This window comes from Columba livia, chromosome 3 (assembly GCF_036013475.1).
Source record: "Columba livia isolate bColLiv1 breed racing homer chromosome 3, bColLiv1.pat.W.v2, whole genome shotgun sequence".
Classification (NCBI taxonomy): Eukaryota; Metazoa; Chordata; class Aves; order Columbiformes; family Columbidae; genus Columba; species Columba livia.
The window spans coordinates 48,020,293-48,041,477 of NC_088604.1; the positions used below are offsets into that span (position 1 = coordinate 48,020,293).

The 21,185-nt window shown below is 43.9% G+C and overlaps 1 protein-coding gene and 1 long non-coding RNA gene across 3 annotated transcripts in view; one reads left to right on the top strand and one right to left on the bottom strand.

Moving 5' to 3' along the window:
• Window positions 1-21,185, bottom strand: part of SESN1 (sestrin 1) — an 84,787-nt gene that overhangs the window by 19,118 nt on the left and 44,484 nt on the right. The gene's annotated exons all lie outside the window — the stretch shown is intronic.
• On the top strand, window positions 1,391-11,846 carry LOC135579201 (uncharacterized). The gene is made up of 2 exons (XR_010471874.1): window positions 1,391-1,644; window positions 9,706-11,846. It is a non-coding gene; the product is annotated as an uncharacterized LOC135579201 (long non-coding RNA).

Genomic DNA, 21,185 nt, shown 5'->3' on the forward strand with positions numbered 1-21,185 from the left:
GGGAGGGAAAGGCAGCACTCCCATAGTTGCCTGAAATGTTTTTCCCCCACTGTGGTTGATGGCCCTGCCTGCTGGGTATTTGTGAGGAAGCCTGTTTATGTTAACATTTGTTCCTATACAAAGAACCTTGACAGATGCAGATTTTTCTCTGACATTGTCCAAGGGAAATTCTCTTTCATTAAACAACCAACTCAACAGCAGAAAGGTAGGAAATTATACCATGTTCTTTGCTTTTTGTATCAGGATAGATAAAAGCAGTGACAGCATGTCAGAAAAAGCGTGTACAAAGGGGAAGAGGAAGTTGCACAGCCATAGCAAACAAATAATAATGGTCTTAAAAGCTCTCCCATATGGCCTGAGTACACAAGCTCTGCTCAGGCCCCAGGTACATCTCTGTCTTGGCATAATCTCATCAGCCCTTTCTTCACCCCAGCCCTCACACAGTATTTCCAAAGTGCAACTCCCCCAAATCGAGGAATGCACAAAACTGAGCCACATGCTCATCTATAAATCAGTACACAACTGTGGACTGAAATTATTTCCATTTGGGGGCTAGTAAAACAAGCTACATTGGCAGTTTCAGGAGGGAATATGGTTTGACACGAGCACAAAGCCCATTTGGGTACTAACGAGTGCAGAAACCAGTGCGGCTGGGGCACATGGGGACAGATCTATGGTACAGTTTGCATAACTTGAGCACTCCCCTGGGGAAACACAACAGCATGTTTGACTATGTATCGATGCAAGTAAACACAGATCGAATGAAATGCTTATAAGGGAAAGAAAAAAAATAATTTAACATGAAAATATTGATAGATACCAAGTTTCCTTTCACTCAGAATGTAGGACAGATACACATTAAGTCACCTAAAGCAAATACCACCTAAAGGAGGAAAACATACTCTTTCACAAGCACTTCCATAAATGATGCTTGCATGAACGGATGGGTTTACCATCTGCGCAGTCTACATGAAGTCATCAGAAATGCAATTTTTTCTTATCGCTACAGTTGAAGAAACATCCCAATGAAGCCAAAAGGAGACCATGCAGTTGCAGTGTGAAAAGCCTGATCCTGCAAACATGTATATCTGCTCTTAGCCGCTGTAACTTGGCCTACTTCCACTTCAGTCCAATAAGGCAACTTTTTTGAGTCAAGTTCAGCACAAACAGATTACTCCGAAGAACTGGCAAACCAAGATACTAAATTCTTTCCATAGAAAAGCTATCCAAAGCAGGAGCACTTGAAATGCCTGTTCCTGCAATGCCCTAGACATCAAATTAACATCTCAAAGAATGATGAGATGATTCTTTCCCAGGAACATTTACAAATAAAACCAGATAATTCTTTGGGGCTCTGAGCTACCTGATTTGTATTAGTTCCTAGGACTGGACTCTTGTGGTTTCATATGGTAGCGTCAGCAAGCTTAGCAGAATGGATGTAAATACCAGCATTCACGTCCAAGTGCCTTTGAAGCCCCTGAGACAGCCGCTGATGGGTGGTGTCTCCTATCTGCAGCTACCCCAGCAGAAGAGGTCACTGCACCAACTCGGGTGTCACTGACCCCGGGGGGAGGGATGGGTCTCTGTCCTAAAACTTGCCCGCCCAGCTGCTGCCAACAGCACTCAGCACTGCGTACAGTCAAAGTAAGTGATTGGAGAACTATTTTGGGGCGGGTGGGGGTGTGTGATTATTTTTTAAAATTGTTATAGCTCATTTTGATTGATAGAGGTTAGGTATTGCTAACAATGACCACCAGATCTCAGAGGATGTAACTCCTAGCGAAGAAGCAGCAATAAAAGCATGGGGGCAAGAATATTTTCAATCAGAATAGTTTGAGCAGCTCCACCTAATCTGATGCCTTAATGAAGTCACCAGGTGTTTCAGCAATGACTAAGCAGGCCCACACTGGCCATTCTCCACATTTCCTTCTGGATTCCTCTCATTCCTTGCTGTCCACAGCCACTACCCTTTTAATAACAAATTTCAAATATATCTCCTAATCTCTTCTATCCCTTTATTATACATTTGTTATTTCTAGAATAGTAAAAATCTTTATCAACATAACAATATGGGAGGCACAGCAACTCAGCAAGCTCCAAGAACTCCAGTGGCTTTTTCTGTTCCCTGAATTATTTGATGCATCAGTCAGGACTCTTCTTCCCCCAAAACAGTCATTCTTCTTGTAACTTCTGCCTTTAAGATTTCTACAGCTTGCCCCCACCTCTAAACCACAAGTTGTTTTGTTTTTTCTCTCACCAAAGCTTGTCCAAATTTAACATTCCCTTCTGCAGTTATTAGGTAGCAGAAGTACAAAGTTTAATTTAAGGAGCGATAAGAAGTTGAGATCTTAAGATTATTCATGCTTTGGCAAGGACATGGAAACAGATTTACGGTTTCTAAGACTAACACAAATAGGTAAAGATGCATATCTAATCTTAGCAGACTGAAAGAATGTTTTACCAGATTATTCTTCCCCTTTTATATGGGGGTACACAGCTCCTCCTAGGCTGATGAACAGCAGCTGAACTATAGAAGTTGTTTGTCTGGCTTGCTGTGAATATCCAGTGTTAGAGAAGTGGGTTCTTCGGATACTGTTCTGAGGTGGCTCCAGGCTCATGCACTACACAGGAATACTCTGGTTACAAACTCCCCCACAGACCCAGCTCCCTGAGAATGAAAGCCTGTGTTACTAGAACTAGTTTCAAAACTGACCTTAGTAACTCACAGGTAACTTCTGATCTTTTGATGACTAGAAGGTGTATGGAGAGGGGATCAGTTGTCCAGCTGCAGATGGCCACTCTCTGGGGAGCTGCAGGCGGCCAACCACTCTGCAGTCTCAGTACTAAATAAACATTAAGGTTAACCCCCCCCTCCCCACTTTAATATTAATAAAAGAGTGTATTTGGACTTCAACCAAGAAAAAGAAAATTTAACATAGCTCATAGCTGTCTAGACCTGGTTTGGCCTTAAGAGGTCTCCTCTCTTCCCTTCAGTTAGCAAACTGCCAGGTGACACCAATGCCATTTTGCACAGTTCCTTGGAGCTGGTATCCATTTTACTGTCTTTTTCTTAAGCTCTTTCTCCCCAAGATGAATACCGTAAAGAGACAAATATCTTCCTCAGTTGAGTGAAAATTCACCCTTGGGAGCTTTCTACAACTCCTAGTCCTTGTATTTGATTCAGTAAAGAGCAACGAGCCAATGCCACCTTACTTGCTGTGCCACCTGGAGTGCTGTCTGACCATGCTTCACCACTGTCCAGTAAAGATGCTATTGGAAGGCCTTTCCTACACAGATGGAAGTTGCCTTATCACACTGGGCAATCCACTGCTAACAAAACCTTTCACACAGTGCAAATGTGCGCCTTCCAAGCAAAGGAAGGAAGGCCAGCTGAACCATCTCTGCGTGAGTTTAAGGCTTCTGGGTCTTTTAAACTACGTTTGACCTCAGAAACAGTCTTTATGTGAAAAAAGAAGAAAAAGCAATGAAATGCAGCTCATTATTAGCGTCTGGCAGAAATCAGACACAAGGACAAGCAAATGGGGGGAAAAAAAATGCCCTTCTGAGTACTGGAGTTTTATACGTGGCTTACTGGGATTAAGAGAGACCATGACAGCGAGGGACCCAGCGCTGCATTGCTGTGACGTTACAGTGAGTTAGGAAATGCCTGGCAAGTGTCCTGGGAAAGAAGTCGCACCTAAAACCTACTTTCATACTCTGGTACGTACTGACATGCAACCCAAAATCGCTTCTCCTCACCAGAAGTTTTTGTCATCTTTACCCTAAGGGGCTCAGATGCACTTCTAGAAAATTGCTTGAAACTCTGACCTGAGGCTCGTGCCAGACTTGATTTTGCAGGTACAACAAACAAAAAGCTTATTTCCGTATAGCCTTCACCAAGGAACAAGCTAGCAATTCATAAAATGCTTTGTTAGACTTCTTCCAAGTCAACTCTTAATCTCACATGCATTCACACTACAGCCAAAACCTACCTGATTTTAGTTTTTCCTTTTTTTTTTTTAATTAATTCAATTTTTCCCCACATAAAGACAAGTAAAAAAAGAATGGGATGCCACAAAAGCATGTAAATAATTTAATGCACCTCAAGAAGACTCTAGGCTATTTTTCTACAGCTTGATCGTTACAATGAGATAAAATCAACTGAAACAGTACTAAATGAATATGGGAAGTACCATTAGAGATTCAGGAACCCTTATATCAGTAACTGCAGTTTGGAGAACTGTTTCGTGACATTCTTCTTACACTTGCCACTCTCAGGCACATGGTCAGTGTGCCTCAGAGCAGCAGACAGGGAAGAAAAAAAACCCAGTTATTTTATTTTCAGTTTTCACAGTCTAACTGTGACCCAAATAATATACATTTCTTATCCAACTTTGTGAGTTTTGGAAAGCCATCAAAGTTTGTTTGTTTGTTTTTTAATTAGGAAAAAAAAATCCAAACTCCTAAAAGCGGCTGAAACTCGATACTAGCATTCAGTCAGCTGATCGGAGCCAGCCCAGCGAGAGCCGGAGCCGGCGGGGTTCAGCCGACCACGAGGTTCAGCCGAGATTAGGAAGCTCAGAGTGAAACGTACAGGGACAGCGTGATTGCGATCAGCGAGTCCCGATCCCCGCAGCCCCGGCAGCCATTGCGAGAGAGCGGCTGACGTGGCGGGGGGCGTTCCCACGGTGACGGCGACCACACCCCCTCCCTTTGCCTTGCAACATCCTTTGGGAGGGCAGCCACTAGTCGCTGCCCGCCAGGTGTAGGGAGGAGCAACCGGGTTGTGTAGCGGGTGAGTCCCACCCCCACTGTGCTGCAGCAGCGGGTGTGGCAGCTTGTGCAGCAGGGTGCAGAGAGTACTTGTCGCTTGTCAGCCCCTCTAACTTATTGCCAGCATCCCAGACTGCTGACGACCATGGTCGCTTCCAGGAGGAGAGCTTGTCTCAAAGAGACTGTGGCTACGCAGACTGAGGAGGTTCTGTCCCGAACGGTGGCTGTTCAGGTCTCCGTCTGCAGGGAGTGCCAGAGCCTGCTGCTGCCGGGGGAGGGAGGCCAGCACTCCACCTGTGTGAGGTGTGAGCAGGTGCAAGACCTGCTCGACATAGTCGTGAAACTTAAGGAGGAGGTTGAGACCCTGAGGACCATCAGAGAGTGCGAAAGGGAGATCGACTGGTGGAGTAACACCCTGACGTGCCAGTCGGAAAGGTCCCAGGGAGGTACCCCCCAAAAGGAGATGATGGACCTCCTGCCCTCTCGGACAGAGGCAGAAGTCCTGAGACAGCCCCACCCTCGTTGCTGTCGGGCAGAGGTAGGGGACCTAAAAGACGACGAGGGTTGGAAGTGTATTCCGGTTCGGCGTCACGGGCAGCCCCCCTCCCTGCCTGCTTTGTCTCCCCAGGTGCCCCTCCGTAATAGGTTTGAGGCCCTGGATCTTGAAGAAGAGGTAGGTGAGGAGGTGGTGCCAAGACTGCCTACAAGATCACATAGGAAGAGGCGGTTGACTTCACAACTTAAGACTGCCTCTGATAAGAAAGAGAGAAGGGTGATTGTAATAGGAAATTCCCTTCTGAAAGGAACAGAGGGCCCAATATGCAGAGTTGACCCTCATCCTAGGGAAGTTTGTAGTCTACCTGGAGCCCGGATCAAGGATATCGCTAGAGAGCTCCCCAAACTGGTGCATCCGACAGACTACTACCCGCTGCTGGTCTTCCAGACAGATGGGGAGGAAGCTGCTTCCTGTAGCCTGAGGGGAATAAAGAATGATTTCAAGGTCTTGGGAAGGATGGTGAAAGACTCAGGGGCTCAAGTGATCTTCTCTTCACTCCTTCCATCTTCAAGGGACGATGTGGGATGGAATAGGAAAATTCGGTCTCTTAATGGTTGGCTCCAAGACTGGTGCTACAGGCAGGGCTTTGGATTTTTTGATAATGGTTGGTTTTATAAGACACCAGTCCGGACAGTGTCACACGGGAAAGGTTTATCTCGCAGGGGCAAAAGGATGCTGGGGCAGGAATTAGCTGCATTTGGAGAGCTTTAAACTAGGCTCGAAGGGGGATGGGGTTGTAGCTGGGCTTGTCCCAGTGGGGCAGCATTCTAAAACTGATGAGGACCGGGTGGCCTCCTATGCCCCTAGGGAGAAATTGGTGTGCTCTGCTCGCTCCCTGAAATGCCTGTACACCAATGCGCGCAGCATGGGGAATAAGCAGGAGGAGTTAGAATCCTATGTTCGGTCGGGAGATTATGATCTGGTGGCAATTACGGAAACATGGTGGGACAGTTCACATGACTGGAATGTGGTCATGGATGGCTATGCCCTTTTCAGGAAAGACAGGCCAGCCAGGCGTGGTGGTGGAGTTGCTCTCTATGTGAGAGAGCAAGTACAATGTACTAAATTCTGCCCAGGAGTGGATGACGAGCGAGTTGAGAGTGTATGGGTCAGGATCAAGGGACAGGCTGTCAGGGGTGACACTGTTGTGGGCGTCTGTTACAGGCCACCAGATCAGGCTGAGGAAGTTGATGAGGCCTTCTATGGGCAGCTGAGAGTGGCCTCACAGTCACAGGCCCTGGTTGTTGTGGGGGATTTTAATTTCCCTGATGTTTGCTGGAAGGACCATTCAGCCAGCCAGCCACAGTCCAGGAGGTTCCTCCAGTGCATTGATGAGGACTTCCTCATGCAGATGGTGGAGGAGCCGACTAGGAGAGGTGCACTGCTGGATCTCATCCTCACTAACAAGGTCGAAGCAGTAAAGGTTGAGGGCTGCCTGGGTTGCAGTGACCACGAGATGGTGGAGTTCAGCATCTTGGATGGCAGGAACAGAATAGCAAGTAGAATTGCAACCCTGGACTTTAGCAGGGCTAACTTTGGCCTTTTCAAGCAATTGCTGGGGGAAATCCCATGGGCAAGACTGCTTGAAAGTAAAGGGGCCCAAGATAGCTGGACTGCATTCAGAGATTGCTTCTTCCACGCTCAGGATCAGAGCATCCCCGCATGCAGGAAGTCAAGGAAGGGAGCCAGGAGGCCTGCGTGGTTGAATAGGGATCTGTTGGGTATGCTCAAGCAGAAAAGGAGAGTTTACAGGTCATGGAAGCAGGGGCTGGCCACTTGGGAGGAATATAAGGCTGCTGTTAGAGGATGTAGGAAGGCCGCTAGGATAGCCAAGGCCTCCTTAGAATTACAGCTGGCGAGAGGGGTCAAGGACAGCAAAAAGAACTTTTTCAAATACATAGCAGATAAAACTAACACCAGAGGCAATGTAGGCCCACTGATGAATGGGGTGGGTGCCCTGGTGGCAGAAGATACAGAGAAGGCAGAATTACTGAATGCCTTCTTTGTCTCTGTCTACTCTGCCGGAGGCTGTCCTGGGGAGCCCTGTACCCCTGAGACCCCGGATGAAGCCAGGTCAATGGAGGAGTTTGCTTTAGTCGATGAGGACTACGTTAGGGAGCAATTAAATAGTCTGGACATCCATAAATCCATGGGTCCAGATGGGATGCATCCGCAGGTGCTGAGGGAGCTGGCTGAAGTCATTGCTGGACCGCTCTCCAACATCTTTGCCAAGTCTTGGGAAACGGGGGAGGTGCCCGAGGATTGGAGGAAAGCAAATGTCACTCCAGTCTTCAAAAAGGGCAAGAAGGAGGACCCGGGTAATTATAGACTGGTCAGCCTCACCTCTGTCCCTGGGAAAGTAATGGAACGGCTTGTCCTTGGTGCCATCTCCAGGCATATCAAGGATAAGAGGGTTATTAGGGGCAGTCAGCATGGCTTTACCGAGGGTAAATCATGCTTTACCAACCTCATAAAAATGAGAATGTAACAAGGTGGATGGATGATGGCAGAGCGGTGGATGTGGTCTACCTTGACTTCAGTAAAGCCTTTGACACAGTCTCCCACAGCATCCTCACAGCTAAGTTGAGGAGGTGTGGTCTAGACAATAGAGTAGTGAGGTGGGTTGCAAACTGGCTTAAGGAGAGAAGCCAGAGAGTGGTAGTCAATGGTGCGGAGTCTAGTTGGAGGCCAGTATCTAGTGGAGTGCCTCAGGGGTCAGTACTGGGGCCAATATTATTCAATATATTCATTAACTATTTAGACAAGGGAATACAGTGTACTATCAGCAAGTTAGCTGATGACACTAAGCTGGGAGGAATGGCTGACACACCAGAAGGCTGTGCTGCCATCCAGCAGGACCTGGACAGGCTGGAGAGTTGGGCAGGGAATAACCTGATGAAATTTAACAAGGACAAGTGTAGAGTCCTGCATCTGGGCAGGAACAACCCCAGGTTCCAGTATAGGTTGGGAAATTACATATTAGAGAGCAGTGTAGGGGAAAGGGACCTGGGGGTCCTGGTGGACACAGGATGACCACGAGCCAGCACTGTGCCCTTGTGGCCAGGAAGGCCAATGGCATCCTGGGGTGTATTAGAAGGGGGGTGGTTAGTAGGTAGAGAGAGGTCCTCCTTCCCCTCTACTCTGCCCTGGTGAGACCACATCTGGAATATTGTGTCCAGTTCTGGGCTCCTCAGTTCCAGAAGGACAGGGAACTGCTGGAGAGGGTCCAGCGCAGGGCAACAAAGATGATTAAGGGAGTGGAGCACCTCCCTTATGAGGAAAGGCTGAGGGAGCTGGATCTCTTTAGTTTGGAGAAGAGGAGACTACGGGGGGACCTTATTAATGTTTATAAATATATAAACGGTGAGTGCCATGAGGATGGAGCCAGGCTCTTCTCGGTGGCAAACAATGATAGGACAAGGGGTAATGGGATCAAGCTGGAACACAAGAGGTTCCACTTAAATTTGAGAAAAAACTTCTTCTCAGTGAGGGTGACAGAGCACTGGAACAGGCTGCCCAGGGAGGTTGTGGAGTCTCCTTCTCTGGAGACATTCAAAACCCGCCTGGACATGTTCCTGTGCGACCTCACCTAGGTGTTCCTGCTCCAGCAAGGGGATTGGACTAGATGATCTTTTGAGGTCCCTTCCAATCCCAAACATACTGTGATACTGTGAAGATATATTCCCCTTGCATTTTCTGTAATGACCTATCTTCATAGTAAGGTTGCAAGTTCCTCGAGACTGAATCTCTCTCCATATTTGTTCAATATATAGAGCCAAGTACAATAATAATATAGGATTTATCAACTCCTTTAGAACATTATCTTGGCAAAAAGTTAAGCAAAAACATAACATCATCCTAGAAGAGTAACCCACAGCATTAATTTAATGATAGCAGTTAAGAAAACAGATCATAATCTAGGTACTATTCAACACCTGATTGTTTTAAGTTAAGGAGATAATACCAGATCTGCTATTCTTGTATCAGATCTGTTTCTTTTACTTTTATACTCAAAGACAAACAGATGAAGACCTCTGCTTGAAGAGAATAATTAAAACAAAAAATAGATTAATTGTGTATTTCTTGCCATTTTTGGCAGTTATTATTGGTGTTCTGTTTAAATTCAGACAGCATTGTATTCTTCATTCTTCCCTATTTGAGAAGATGACATGGCTGAGACATTTTGACCCAAATCAGTTTATTGGCCTTTGCTTTCTAAAACAGAAGAACTAAAAAAAAAAGTGCCCCGCTTTCCTGTTGGTACAAATCCTAAAAGATCTGCTCTGTCTTCTACTCAGCAATCAAGACCATCTCCTTCAGTGGGTTTCAGTATTTTGACACTTGCATTAATATGCCATTTCTTTCTCTTACTGCAGTTAAAAGGACACTGACACCGCCCAGGGGACACAGCAGGGAGCAGAAGCCCCCCAGGCCACTAGGGCCACCTCTGCCCTGTGACCAGCAACAGTGGCAGCCAATGCTCACTCTGGCGGGCCTCAGCACTGCCAACACGTGCTTCAAGGACATTGTGCATGTGCCCCTGTTTAACACGGCACGACTCCTGCGTCCTCCTAAATCCTGGATTTCTCCGGAGCTCCCTTCAAGGCCCCTGGGAGAAGCTGGCCTGACACCAATCTGCCTGCAGGACCATCTCCTTACCCTCCTACCCCCACCGCTACCCTGGTGCTTCCCACAGGCCACAAAAGCTTTGGGTCTCTGCAGAACAACTGTAAAGTCACAGGGAGATTTCTGCAACAGAGCTGCTTGTGATCTCTGTAAAACTTTTCTGGCCTTGCAATGCTGCTGTCTGCAATGGTGATGTCCAAACAGTGGGACTGTTAGTACCTTCCCCCATCTCCCTTCTCAAATGCGTGTCTGCATGGGGAAGTAAGTCAGAAGAGGCACTTTCTGTCCAAATACTGTTAAGTGTTGCTTGTTGTTTTTGTTGTTTGTTTGGTTGGTTTTTTTAAGTTAACCACAATATTGGAACTTAGCCTTAAATCCACTGTTTGTTAACAATCATAATTTTAAATCAACCACTTGCTATTTTGAGAGCAAAGGCCACCTCCCATTGTTGGACCACCCCGACTAGTTGCTATACGGCATTTTCAATATGTGATACTTCTTGAGAAGTCCTGGGAAAGGCCAGCACTGTATGTGTAGTTCCTCAGATTCAAATGCGCTGAAACCACACACAAAATACGTACAGCAGACGTGCCGCAGAAGGCACAATGCTCTCCTATTTCCACAGCAGAATCAATATTTTGCAATCAAGCTAGTGTTAAAGCCTGATTTATGGCAGTTTTCAAATGTAAATAGATGAAGCACAAGTAAATAAATAACAATGCACACATACCATAATAAACACACGTGCACATTTTAGTAAGACAATACTAAACCAGGGATAATGTCCTTAAGGAAAGGTTTTGGTGTTTACAGTTGACATTTAAGCTTATAAATCTGTTTTACTGGATACAAAGCAATAGCACTCAAACGCTTTCTTCTTTTATCAGTAAAGCTACAAATCTGTACCTGTCCCTCTCTTTCTCACCACCGTGACAACTGCCTTCTGACTGCTCAGCAGGGATTCCAAGCCAGCAAAACAATGCAGCAAATGAAAGCTCGGGCAGAACCGGACCACATTTTCACTACCAATGAAGATACAACAATGATCACTGAGCCTGTAAACTTAAGCTACTAGCAAAAAATTCTGATTTATTTGCGACATGCCTGTATTACTAACAACAGAGAGGATGATTTCATCAGGATGTGTTTGTCATCATCCTGAGAAGTCCAAATCATGAGAGAAATGACCACAAAAATAATTCGTTCTGTTATTTCAGAAGAAAACCTGTCCATAAGTATTTGCATTTACTCATCTAAATGTATTTCCCCTTTTAAAAGATAAATTTCATAAGAGTAACAAATGATTTATGACCTAAAGTGAAATTTGACTCTAAAGGAATGTACACGTACCATCATAGTATCCAGAAGCTGTTAGGGCTGAGGCTAAGCCAGGTTTGGACTGTAGCCAACAAGGGCCAGAGACCAACTCTTAGAGCTGTAGTGAAAAAAATCACTTGGCAAAGTATAGGTCTAGAGTTGTCAAGGATCACTGCACAATAGCTAAAACAACCAACATGGGGATGAATCCAGGAAAAAACATTTAGGTGAACTTAGATCTGGGGCTCCCAGAGAAACCAGAGCCAAGGGCTGCATTAGGATTTGAGCCAGCAAAGACTGGCAGGGCAGAATTTGAGCACTGGGCTAGGGAAAGAGAGAGGTCTCTGAGAATCATCCACCTGGATTTAAACTTAAGCCTGGTAGGAGTAATTTTGTTAAGGCAAGGTGTTTGCATGTCCACAGCCAGCTGGTGAAGTTTAGAGCTTGCACTAACTGGGATACAGAAAGGGAGGTTCAGCTGTGGCAATGAGAGGGGTCCCCAGGCCCCCCTTGCTTCCAAGATGCTGATTCTCTGCTCCGTAAAAATACATAAATAAAACCCTGCATCCCTGAATTCATACTGAAGTGTCATTTATATTCTGTCTTTCATGTGCAAGGGCCACATTTTCTACAGTAAATTTGTTTTCAGTGCTGTAAAAGATAAACGCAGCATTACACACGCAGGCAGACACTTTCTTAATAGCTGTCCTGCATTAATTCTTTTGTTGAAATACAGTCAAGACATTGCTGGGAGTGAATGCTTTATACTATGGCCACTTCAGGTTGTTTCTGGCAGCACATTGCGCTGGCTAAGGGAAATGGTCTCATTCAAGCAATCAAAATTCATCGTCTGAACACGCCTAAGCTGACCTGAACAGGAAGGAATGATAACCCCCACATAAACTTGCACAGCAAATATGTTAGAGTGGAGGACTTTGCCCTGTTTCACATGATACAGCAATTGGATAAATTATCCTAACGGCTCTGAACCCTTCTTAAACACAGCTGCTCTGAGGGGCAGAGGGAAGAAGAAAGACGCTAGAGGCAAGGTGAAGAGCAGGTTTGCAGGGAGAGGCTCAGGAAAAGAAATCACTGGATAGGGGTCCCACACTTCTGGATGGGAATGTGGGCAGAGCCCAGGTAGCCAGCATATATCACATTTAGCTCAATATATTTTGGAAAAAACAAACAAACAAACAAACAAACATGAAAGTAACTGCCGTGCATCCAGAACATATCTGGCTTGCTGGGCACTGCTTGACCATCCGAGTATCGCATGTATAATAGGTCTGAACGTGCCTCAAACACATCAGACACCTGGGTGTATGCATGCAGCAGTTGTTTTACAGAGACCATGTAACCAGCTACCAGAAGCCTCAAATGACCAAATTCCTTTTTTCCCTTGTCTATACAATCTTCCAGGAGGGGACGGGAGGACGGGGCAGGGGTGGGACAGGAATGTGTGTGGGTAACGACAGCACTATTTATGTGTCCTAAAAACAGACTAACTCTCTGCATGGGTACTGATAAAAAACAAAACCAACACAACTGCCTGCTCTGCCTCATAACAAGACAGACGTTCACATAAAACAAAACATACATTTAGATTTCTGGCTCAATATTCTTGTCTCTGAATTGTTGCTCTATGTATCAACAAATGATCCTTTGTTTTAAGAAAGCCTTAGCAGCCACAAGTTTCCCAAGAGAGGGACATGACATCCTCAAGCCCTGACAGGCCTGCCTGGTAATAAGCAGCCAGCATGTATGGAATATATGGCACAAATCCAGGGCTGAGTATAGAGGAATCACAAGAATACTGTCCAAGACAGAGGGTAAGTTAAGAAGGCATCTGGGTACAAGAATGACAGAAAGGTACTGGCCACAGTTATCCTACAACCCTGCTATGCTGCCTTGCGTGCCAGCTTGTTGACATTTATGTGGCTATTAAAAAAGAGAGAACAACCACAAACAAGTAATTATGCAAAACTTTTTTCTAAAAGTACACCACTAAGGAACACTGGGCACGGAGGTGCCCAAGCCAGTCTTAAAGCAATCAGCTAACAGTTCTCACTCAACAGCAGCTGACAACACGCTCCATCCCAAGCACCTGGAGCACGGGGTTGACTGCAGCCTGTTTAACAGTCAGGGCTATCGCCCAGAGCTGCAGTAGAAACAGAAATCAACTTGGCAAGTAAATGCCTTTTCCACTCATTTTTAGAACACACTCTCGATGGAAATTGTCTATTTTAAAGTAATTTGAATTTTGCATTTGAGTATCCTACTAAATTCCTAACTGAGCTATGCATGGTTAAAACATGTTTTAAAAATAAAAAATACAAGAACTTAATGATAACTGGTTGTTTTTTTTACTGAGTTTGTTGACAGAACAGAGCAAGAACACTTTACAGTATAGTTTTCAAAGAGTAACTAAAACCTCTCAAAGCAAATTTATTTCATGTTTTCTCTGTCAGCTAGCAAAGTAACAACTAAATGTTAATGACATTTATCCTGGTATTTTGGTCACCATCAGATTTGAAGGAATACAGCTGCACCCATTTTTCCCATATGCTTTATATAAGTCTCTCCCTAAATATGTTTTCTTACTCTACTCACACAAAACTTCCACCAGCTGTCGGAGAAGCTGGGCAACTGCATTTGACACTAATGTGAACTTCCTGATCAGACCATCTACAACCTTTAACCCACGTTCCCAGTCATCTCAGGGGGCAAAGGGAGTGGGCAGTTGCTCAGAAAGTTTGTAACTACAGTACATTGTGAAAGGAACATCAAGGGAACTAGAGTCAGCAAATTAGATTTGAAGATTTAAGTGAACTGCCTGGAGAAACAGCACATATTTTCAGTGTGGTAATAACCTCAAACATTATCTAAGTGTATTGTGTACATTACCCTGGAAAGCATACAGTTCCTGTGGTGGAAGGGCACTTAATCTCTGTGGCTTGATCTTTATAGACAACAGTTTACATCAAGCAGAGGATCCCATCTTACGTGCCCTTAAACCAACTTGGGAAGCTTTTTGAAGCACTGTTGCAATTATGTGAAAAGAGTGTGGAGGAAGACTCAGAAAGCAAGCTTCCAAGGTTTTCAGTTAACTTCTAAGTGATGCTTCTAAGAACCAGCACATCTTTTCCATACTGTGAAATTGTTTTCCAACTTTTTCCTTTACCCAGTGTTTTTGCAAACTGACTAGTACACCCAAATGTAGATAGGAGACTCAGAAGAGTGCATGCTGAAAGTAAGTTCAGCAGGACCCTGGGTTCATGACCTATTTTATGTGATGAAAATCTGCTTAAATATGAATCAAACATAGATAACTCTTTACATTTACATGACACAGACGTACATGTTCATCCCTTAATACACATGTACCAATAAGGCTTGTACACCAAGTTCTTCCCTGGTAGGAAGCCCCTTCAGCAAATACAATCACAAAATTCAGAACACAAAAGCCACTTACGGAAGAAGACACCTAAAAGACATGAGAATGTATAGAGAACAGCTGGGCTTTTAGATTCAGATCAGTGCACACCAATCACAATTCAGTCCCAAGCTGACTTCCCCCTTCTCAGCCGGGGCTGCCTCCTCCCTACATCATTTCTCCTTCATTTCTCTCAGTGTTGCGCCTTCCCCACCATTATGTCTCTACTTCAAAGAAGCAGAAATTACTGGAGAGTGCATCTGATTTTCCTTTTCTTGCTACCATGTCTTGAATTGCTCGCTGTTAGCCTAGTTGGGCAGTATTTACCTGAACTGTGCTCTGGATCTGCACAGCAGCCCCACCTGCTCACCTGACTCTGGACACTCCCAGTATCAGCGCTAGTGACACTTGGTGGTGCCATGTGCAGAACAGAGGATGTTGTCCCTTCAGCATATGTGCTAGCTCCAGCAAGCACAGAAATGAAAAGTCACTATGACTTGGGTCTTACAAAACTAATACAGACAGTAATCAGGATAACATTTTTCTACTGTTTTACTGTTTTCAGTCTCTCTTGTCCACACTGTTTCCCAAACTAGGCCAGCTTGGCTCTTCTATGACATGTCAACTAGAACTGTTAAAGGAATTAGTGATGTACTAAAGCTTCAGGACAACTCTCTGCAAGCAAAGCAGCCCCCCAGTAAAACCTCCATCTGCAAAGACTTTCAAGGTATGCAAGGTCTGATTTCTGCCATGCTACAGGTTGCTGCTGTTTCCAAAAGACCTCCAGCTCTGCAAGAGCAGGTTATTACTTTGCCGATGGCTCATTGTCAAAGCCACTTGCAGATTGGGAATACCTGAATTGCCCCAGGAAACTGAAAGTCTGGCAGAATTTATCTGGGTCAGCTTGTTATTGTGAACCTGAAACTCACATGAGTTCACTAAATGCAGATTGACTGTCGCACCACAACTTCCTTCTACCTCAGAAGAACTCGGAAGGTGGAGGCTGAAAACTCTCTCTGTACATCATATACATGTAAAAGAAGAAGAAAACAGGCTGTACTGCTCCCCAGTGCCTGACAGCTGGATCCACTGGTCATTAAGGACAAGGACAGTGCAAAGCCAGAAAACACAGTTCCTGGAAATGAAGCATGGCAAACCAGGGGCTTAGGTGGGGAGAGTAAGAAAGAGCACCTGGGGCAAAGGACTCCTAAGGAAAAGCATCCCTCTACTTGTCTGGCCTTGGGACAGGCCCCTAGTAGAGGGACTCACCCAGGACAGCAGGGTCATAAATTGTTGGGGGGGGGGGGGGGGGGGGGGGGGGCTGGTGAGTGGGAAGTAGATCTGGTATGTGATTCAACTTCATGGAAGCTTCAAACAGTGAAAGTTTAAGATGTGGCAGGTACTTCATGGAAAACATGGGTTTACCCAAGTCTGTGACCAAACTGCAACTAAATCCTTCCCAATGGCCTGAGCCTTTGCTGTATAATCTCTGCAGATGTAATCAATTCTTAGAATTGAACTTTCATGTTTTATTATTAAGCAGAGCTGCTAGCAAACAAAAACACACAAATTTGATGTGAAAATTAGCCTATCTACTCCTTCCACTGCAGCTACTGTATTTGTTTTCTCTCTTTGGACAAACACCCACCCAAGCTTGGGACAATTCCAGCTGGTTATGTCAGTGGTTCATACAGCAGCACGTACATATAAAAACTAGTCCTCAGTTAACTCTGTGGACTTCATTACAATTTCCTTCTAAAATCAGTAGCATTATTTAGAGCCAGCCTTACATGTTATTAAATTTATAGCATCTGAGAAACAAAATCCAGATGCCTCTCTTCAAATGAATACAATAAATCACAGTTATAAAGAGCATCTAATTATCACACAGATTTTCAGAGACATTGAACTGTTATCTATTTCACAATTAACACTACAGGCCAGTACAAAAATGTAGGAATACCGGTTAACACTATTTAACAAAAACAATTAAGTCCCCAAGTGAAGAGAGACTCAAAGCCTTTCAGTAGGCAAGAAATAGTGGACAGCTGGCAACACGAAGAGATTTAATGAATACAGCAGCATTCAGCAGCAATTTGAAAACTGTCTGCTTGGGTAAGGCTGAGTTATTAAAAAGATCTCCATTTATAAACAGTGTTGATGGGATTTAAACAGCCTGTGTAAGAAGGATTAAAAGTCAATTGAAAAGTCGGTACAGATAAGAACGCAAAAAGAAACTGTGCCCTTGAATCCTGTACACATTGTTTAACCTTATCTCTGTTTCAGTCTCCTGGCACACAGCGGGGGTGAAACAGGCTGCCTTATGCAGAGCCAGTGGGGTGGGCTCTGTGTTATGGACAATTTCATGTTTGTACAGTGCTTTGAGCTATACTGTCCACTCACACTCTTTTACAGCTGTATACTAAAAATCATAATTTACCATCCCCACCAGGTCCAGGTAACAGATACCAAAGAGAGATGCCAATTGCAAAAGTCTGTCCAGGCATGCTATAATTATTAGGTGTTTTCCCCGCTTTATGTAACTGATGATCTTGCTATTCTCTGTTAGACTTTTATAACTGTACACCTTCAATATAACTAGTGTAAATATTGACAATGGGGAGGCAAGTGGGGATTTCTGGGAGAAGGAGTGTATGGGAGATGAAAATTAGGCTTCAAGATTTTTTCTTCTTGCATCAAAAGTACCCCCGTAACATTCTGCTTTACACAAAAGTTACTATGGCTTTTAATTTATGTATCACTTAGAATAAGAAGACAGGAACACACAACTAACTCTTTTCATTCATTAATCCCTCCCCTATCCTTTCTCACCTCATCCAAAATCCAGCGTATTCTGGTAACCTGCCTGTTTCTGATGTGCCTTTTGTAAGATAGCCAAAGCTAAAGAGCATTCAAGGTGAAAATATACAATACCACATCTTGTCTTGTTTTCCCTAGCCTGTAACGTTGCCTAACATCTGATTTGCCTCCTTTGGTCTCACCCAGGACACTGTAAGAGAATTTATGAAAAAGCTCTGTAAGAATCTGGGCCATTGATTTGAACGAGGACTATTTAACCATGACACGCAGCACCAAAAAGCTGGCTCAACAAGCCAGCTCTGGAAGCAGCATTTGCCATTTGGGCGCAGGGCCCCAGCAGCAACACCGCACGGCTGCTGGGACCTGGGGTTTATCTCTTGGCGCAGCCCTTCGCCGCACCAGCCTGTCAGAGCTGGTTCAGGTGCATCCAGCACAGCACCACAAAACACATCATAAGCATATTCTCATTACTTATCTGTGATATTTATCAGCCTGTGCTTTTTCCAAGGGATCGCACAAACCATTACATCAACATAACCCGAATATTACATGCAGAAGGGGACGGCTATTCCGCTGGTAAATGGAGTTACATTTATGAAACAGACGAGCCACAGATATCTGGGAATACATTGCATCCATACAAATTTAGAATGCAAATGAAGAACATCAATAGCCCTAGGGAGATTCAAATAGCTTACTTGCTGTATGTGTGTAAACCACACAAAACACTCAAATTCTGTATGAAATAAACTTTCAAACTCTTATGGCTGCAAAGTTAATATTTTGAATGCAGTTTTACTGTAAGTCAACACAACTCCATTTCCACTGGTCTGCTAGATCATGAAAACTACCATGACAGCAGCAATCTACTCACCCTCCCTTGCCTTCATGTAGGTGAGGAAGCTAAAGCGCTTGTACAAATATGGTGTGATGAACTCCTGATTCAACAGATTTCATCATACAGTTGTTATCTGGTTACTGTGTACTCTCTGTATTCAGGAGTATTACTCCTTGCATTTTCTAAGCATGGTTTTATATCCTGCAAAGACTGATACTGTCATTCGAATCACATTTGTGACTATTCATTTTGCAGCAACATGTTTACAGTCCAGTCCTTACTCTGGATGACATAGCCAGAGAATCCACATCAAGGAAATGGAAATAAATGTAGCAAAACCAATTCCTCCTTAAAGCTCATCACTTCTTTATGCAGTTCCTACTGCCGAATAAAGGAGGGTTTGTTGGTACTTATTTCTGTTTGGACCGCAGAGTCAGCATAGATAAGGTAGGGTGTCCCTATTTATTAGTGGCCTTGTTTCTATTGCAACAAAAAGAACTGGGCTGCCATTCTGTAAGGGCTATGAAAGGTGAGGTGAACCTTAAAAACTGAAAGACCACCTTGCCCCTGAATGCAGGCAGGCAGCTGCCTCATTGAAACTCTGTAAGGTATTAGTTGGAGGTCTCCTGCTTCAGTGCACGTAGTTAGAGAATAATAATCTAAAAAAGTGCAGTTTGGCTCCCTCACTGTAACCTCATGATGTTATTTATGCATTTATGAATAGCCAGGTCTCCGTGTAGCAGAGCTGCTAATAGCATGGCATGTACCAATGGCACTGCAGAGCAAGTGATCTCACCTAGGCAGCTTGTGTAAACACAGCACAGCCACACAAACACCACAAGCGTCTGAGCGTACTTAAGGTTATTCTACAAAGAATATTTACCATGTTGCCTGGAAACACATAAATAGGGCTTTTGGAGGTTTTCTCCCCCACTTCCCAATTTTCCATGAAGAAAATTTATGGAAAGAACAAGGATTGCTTCAGAGAAGGGGCTTGCTATTGTGGTAATCTAGCAGACTATACTCTGAAGAATAACTTTCCTAAACAGTATTTCCAAACCCAGCAATCTTCCTTTCCAAATGCCCATTTCCATTAGGAAGTGTGCTGCTGCTGCTATAGGCAAGAACTAATGGCACTTTGGAGTGCCCTGTTTGAACAAATGTACACTGCTGGAACAGGACAGGTTCTCCTCACAAACACATTTTAGACAAGTACTATTTAAAGCTCCCTGGACATGAGAGTGAAACTGAATTTAAATTCTGAAACAACAAAAGAGTTCAAACTGATAGAAAGAAGTTGTTAATATTTGTGTACCTTCTTGCTTAAACCAGTAGATACTGTCAAACTGACAGGAAAATTAAGCCTTTTGTTACTCACAAGGTCCACCAGAAAGTCACTAAAACCCAAGAATGTGGAGATTCAACTGTTTAGTAGTCTCAGAGAAACAGCTACACCCCAGTTCTGCCCAAGTTAGAAGACAGTAAATCCTATTCACCTGCATTTAGTCTCCCCTGTGCTACATCTTCCATTAATAATACTTGGAGCAGAAATCTATTTCATGTGGAGCAGTGTTACAGCACAGAAATCCCATAGGACCGAATATGAAGATCAATTAATATCAAATTTCTGGTTTGCAAAATATTTGCCAAAGGATCCTGTAAGAAAATAAGGTTTATTTTTAAATATTGTATTTCATTAGATCAGCTAGTGCAGTTGAAAAACTACAGGGGGCAAGCACTGCTTTAGAACAGGCTTAAATGCTTATTTACTTTTATCAATCGTATGAGCTCATCTAAGAAAAGCAACTACCTCTCCCCACAAGTCTGAGTTGCTGTTATCACAGCTACAACACTACTTTCATTCAAAACAGAAAGAACAAACTTAAAACATTTGCTCAGAGCTTTTAGTTTTTTCTCCCCACCAAAACAGCAATTAATTCTTTCCTTATAGACTTCACTGCTACAAATACCGGAGCAAGAAAAGCAGTACTGGTCCGACAACTTATTTTAGAGATACATGCTCTGGATTAAGTGGAATTTCAGAACAAAACTCTGTGCTAGCCAAATGATAAGGAGGTTTAGCCAACAGCTTTGCTATTTTTGAGGTAACTTTGTAAAGTAAGCATCTCTTTAGGTTCGGTATATAGTTACTGAACTCCGTGTGGCTTATCATATGGGTACAGAATGGTCTAATGGAAAGTGATAGAAAATGTATTACATATTCTTCAATTATCTAATCTCCATGACCACTAAAAGAAATACAGCTGAAAGAAATTTGCATGGCACACCATGCAGAATACTTAGGAAACAGTCACAAAGAAATTACAAAATTATCCTAGCTGTAGAAAAAGGATAGATGGGACCCTTGAAAGCCTATTTAGGACTAACCTGCTTCAGCAGAATGAACTACAGCTTTGTCGTCCTGACAGATGTTTGCCTAACCTGTTCAAAAGCCTCTAATGGCAGACATGCCATGACTCCCAAGGTAAAGAGTACTCAAGTATCCTTATTATTAAGATGTAAACTTTACCTGGTGCCATCATCTGAATTCATTTGTGAACACAGAATGACTCTTCAGTGCTATTAAAAAAAAAAATTATCTTCTTTTCCTAACTACTGAAAAATTAAACACACCACCAGTTGTCACAGAATATATTACTAAGAAATACTTTCATTATGCTGTTGCTGTTTGTCTACAGCTGTCTTTTCATTCAGCTATAAAGTGAAACAAATGCAAGTCTAGGAGCAAGCAGCATCAAATATAATGCTTGACAGAATACAGCAGACAGCAGGTATTTCAAATTAAGCATGGCTCAAAG